Source organism: Sinocyclocheilus anshuiensis, unplaced genomic scaffold (assembly GCF_001515605.1).
Source record: "Sinocyclocheilus anshuiensis isolate Anshui unplaced genomic scaffold, SAMN03320099.WGS_v1.1 scaffold206, whole genome shotgun sequence".
Lineage (NCBI taxonomy): Eukaryota > Metazoa > Chordata > Actinopteri > Cypriniformes > Cyprinidae > Sinocyclocheilus > Sinocyclocheilus anshuiensis.
In genome coordinates this window covers 2,048,648-2,053,514 of record NW_015542358.1, presented here as the reverse complement: position 1 = coordinate 2,053,514, position 4,867 = coordinate 2,048,648, and the positions used below count along the sequence as shown (strand labels likewise).

Here is a 4,867-nt window from a genome sequence, read left to right as displayed (position 1 = left end):
TTTAAAGTGGCGTTTATCGGTTTTTGCAAATTAACTCTTCATATATATATATATATATATATATATGAAGTCTTATTTTGACTTATAGTCTTACGTTGTTTTAATTTAACTTTTTAGAATACATTGCAATTAATCAATCAATCAATCAATCAATAAACCTTTCTAATGAGTGTTTTTGTCTAGATTTTGAGTACAAAATCAAAACATTGTTCTCATACCATTGACAAATGTTTTTTTTTCTTTCTTTTTTTCCTTATATTTAAATAATGCAATTATAGCATGTAAGATGTACATAAAATAGCTAGAATAAAGCAATATTTTAATAAAATTTAATAATAAAATAAATACTATATATATATATATATATATAATTTATTTATTTTTATTTAATTAATTCACACTTTGAAAACTAAAAAAGATTATCCATAAACAAGGCTGTAGGTAGACTAATGTAATGCTGATATATAAATAATATAACATATTGATGGCAAACATCAGACGGACACAAAATTGCTAAGATCGACCGTATAAATTTTATGTTTTTTTTTAATTTATTGTTAGGCTTTGAAATTGATGAAAAAAAAATAAAAAAATTACCACGAGTGTTTTGTTAATTCACAGTTGATGTATTTCTGTTCCGTTATTTCCATAATGCATCAGTTAGTCGTGCTGCTTTTGCTTTCAGCATGAGTTGAGGGTCTGCAGTTGTTGATCAGGCTTGAATATGGATATGGCTGGTGGAGCGCAGACCCACTGACCCACTGACTGAGTGACAGCGTTCAGCAGCTCAAATGCTTTTCCTCCCAGCTGTGAGCGTGTTGTGTTACTTATATAGAACGTCAAACTCCGCCACCTGTTGTGGTTAGAAACAAGACTCTTTATTTATGAATGCATGCGTTTGCAGCTGTGTTTTGGCTCAGAAAGCTTGAGCATGAGCCAACAAGATTTCACGCTCAAAATATTATACTTAAAAAATCATCAGTTTACCAATTTTTTTTTGTTTTTATGTAAGCTGGAACATCAAAACCGGCCAAGCTATAGAGAGCGACATCTCTCACAATGCAAAACCTGACTTATTTGATGGTGAAAATATCTCAAAATGAATTTTCCAAGACGCTGGCTATTGCCTGCGGTTGAGTCGCGGGAGAGAAAGCTACAATTACACAGATGCGTGAGATTTCTCGGCTTCTTCTCTGTTTGGATAATAAGTGTTATCACTGCCATTGCCACCACCATCGTTTCCTCAAAATAGGACTCTGGGGTCTGCTTGCAGCTGCGGTCTGGATTTGCTTATTTGAAGGCAAATCCTCCAGCCGCGGTCAGCTGCTCTGTGTGTCTGCGAGCGCGTCTTGAGGATTTGAAGCGGCGTTGAAATGTGCACCTGAAAGAAAGCTGTGTGTGAAAGAGAGCGAGTGTGTGCTTAGATCATGAAACTTGAATGTTGAAGTGTGTATTGAAGGGAAACAGATAATAAGGTGTTATTTGTTCTGTGAATAAAGAAGTGTTTGTTTTTGCCAACAAAACATCCTTATCATCTATCCTCTAGACAGATAGATATAGATAGATAGATGGATAAACAGTATATATTTTGAAAATATTTACATGTATATACATTTATATATTCATATTCTTATATTTTATATTATATATAAATGTATTTAATATATAAACATGTATTTTTCTTAAATATATACATGCATATGTTTGTATTTATATAGACATAATAAATATACACAGTATACACATATTATCTAAACAAAAACTTTTATTTTGGATGCGATTAATCGTTTGACAGCACTAATATATATATTCAATTTTAGTAAATCAAGATAAACTAAATGAAAATGTGAAGTACCACATTTTTTTTTAATGGTTTTCGTTAACTATAATAACCCTGATTAAAAACAAGTCTTATTATTTTGTGTTAATTTTCTTATTTTTCCCGCAGTATTTGATTTTATTCTGTATTCAGATTATTTTACTTGTTTTAAATATAAACAAGCATGCATTTATTCTAATCTAATTTATTCTGATCTAATCTTTTTAACGGCTCTTTTTGCAGTGTACTGTATGAGTGCAAAGTCGTATAAAATGTATAAAAAAGTTGAACTGTAAGAATTCCTGTATGTTTTGATAAAAGCAGCGGGAGAGCGAGAGCAGACGTGGGAGATGGAAAGCCGACAGCATCGAGAGCATGTGTGAAAGCGCCGCTTTGGTTCTTAGCATTCAGCGCGCAGCGCCGCTATCCCATACTGCCAGTCTCCAAGACAACGGCCTACTTAGAGCCACTACACAGCACTACAGGCGAAGCTCTGCCAGTCACGTGGGCCGCAGGAAGAGTGCTTTTGTGTGTGTGTGTGAGTGATATAGAGGAGGAAAGGCTGAGCTGTGCTGTACCTGAACACTGCAGGCGCTTCATAACCAGCCAAATGTGTAGTGAGACGGCCATATGTCTGCAACAGTCTGACCTCAGACATCCATCCGTGCAGGGTTTCCCCCCTGGGCTGTTGTCTCATTCGCTGTCACTGTATGAATCATCAATATTTGGTCTGGATTGTTATCCTGCATTTTTTTGGAATCATACGAATTGCATTTGTTTATATCTTAGAAATTGTGTCATGGTGTAACGTTTGTTGCATTACTTGTCTGGTTTAGTCTTTTTGGGTCAGAGAATTATGTAATTCAGTCTGTTATGCATTTGAAGGGGAAAGCGTGCATTAAAAAGCACCAGATTTATAGTCTGACATATTTGTCAACTGATGTGTTGGGGTTTTTTTTTTAGTGGCTGATGCCAATATCTGGCAAAAAGGGTGGTCTGAAGGCTAAATAATGCAAATTAATGATTGCTGAAATTAAACAACCTTTTATCTTATTGATTTATTCATAAAAAATTTAAAAGGATTATCTGTAGATTATGCATTAGACTACTGCAATGATGATATATATATATATATATATATATATATATAATTCAGTGATAGCAAGTAAGATCAGATGTACACAAAATTGCAAAAATCAAATGCAATTATTTTGTTTTAATTTTTTAAAACACAGAAAACTGACAAAAAGATCATCCATAGACAAGACTGTTGTTAGGCTAATGCAATTCTGATGTGTATGTAATTTAATGAAAGCAAATTAGATCATATGTACAAAAACTGTTTTGTATTTTAGTGTATTTTATACAAACATTGAAAACTGAGAAAGATTACCCATAGACAAGGCTCTCGTTAGACTAATGCAGTGCTGATATATAAATAATATTACTTGATGGCAAGTAAGATCAGATGTGTATGAAACGAAAAAAAAAGTGTTTTTTTTATTTTTTACTTTAGAAAACAGACACTGACTATATCTTATGCATAGACCGTACTGTTGTTAGACTAATGCAATTCTGATGTATAAATAATATAATTTAATGATAGCGAATAAGATTATTTGTTCGCAAAAATGCTAAAAATAATATTTTATGTTTGTTTTATTTTACAACAACATTGAAAACAGTAAAATATTTTCTATAGACAAGGCTGTTAGACTATTGTAATGCTGATATATAAATAATATGATTTAATAATTGCAATTAAAATCAGATGTACACAAAAATGGCTAAAACTAAATTGTATTATATTTTATTTTATAAAAAATATTGGATACTGAAAAAGATTATCCTTATACAAGGCTGGCATTATAAATGTTGATATATAAATAATATAATTTAATGATGGTAAATAAGATCATATATACACAAAATTGCTCAAATCAAAAGCTTTTTTATTTTATAAAAACACTGAAAACTGAAAAGATTATACTTATACAAGGCTGTTTTTAGACTTTGAAATTGATGCAAGAAACCATTTGCAAATGGTTGCAATAAGCGCAAATTGACCAATCATTGATCAGTCGCACAAATGAATGAACTGAAATAAATGCTGCAATAAATTCAACATTTTTCTACTTCATTTTACTGCAATCCAACTAGGGATCAAATATCAAATTTGCCGGTATCAAATTTTCATGTTGCGATTAATTGCTAATGCTTTTATCACGGTATACGGTACTATCACGATATTGAAATTTAGTTGCACAAGTGTTGTCATAATACAGTATAACAGGTTAAATAACTTTTTACTTATAACAAAAATAACTGAACATTTAAATACAATAAAGCAATACACCAAAAATGTATAGTTAAACATTTTACAAAGATTAAAGTGCAAAATAATTTTAAAGACCAATAATAGGTATCACTTTACAATAAGACCTCATTAGTTAACCTTAGTTAATGCATTAACATTCACAATGAGCAATAGCTACATTTGCTACAGAAGTTATTAATCTTTGTTTTTTTTTTAAATACAACTCTTAGTTCATGTTAGCTCAATAAATTACACAGTTGCAACTTTTGATTTTAACAAAGTGCTATTAAATATTGGAATTACCTAAGATTAATGAATGTTTAGAAGAGTTTTCCATTGGCAGTTTATGTTAACTAATGAATTAACTAATGTTAACTAATGAAGCCCTAATGTAAAGTGTGCTGTGACTGAACAATTAAGAATCAAAACATTGTCAAACAATATCTAGGGCATGTTTTAGCCCAGATTAAAATGTAAAAAATTGTTGAAAATAAATAGCCTATTAAGTCTAAATATTTAAGTATTTGGTGTTGAACACCATAGCGAATACAAAACTCTGAATGGCTGTTTAAATCATTTAAACATGTTTCAGAAACAGAAAGTAGCATGGGGTTTGATGGGAAAAGTATTCTTAAAATGCATTCAAAATTCAGAATAATTTGTAATATATAATTATTCACGGTATTTAGAAGTGCCCACGATAACAATATCGTGCACATTCATTACCGTGA

The 4,867-nt window shown here is 31.0% G+C and overlaps 1 protein-coding gene across 2 annotated transcripts in view; it reads left to right on the top strand.

Moving 5' to 3' along the window:
• Nucleotides 1-4,867, top strand: part of rap1gds1 (RAP1, GTP-GDP dissociation stimulator 1) — a 45,864-nt gene that overhangs the window by 27,248 nt on the left and 13,749 nt on the right. The gene's annotated exons all lie outside the window — the stretch shown is intronic.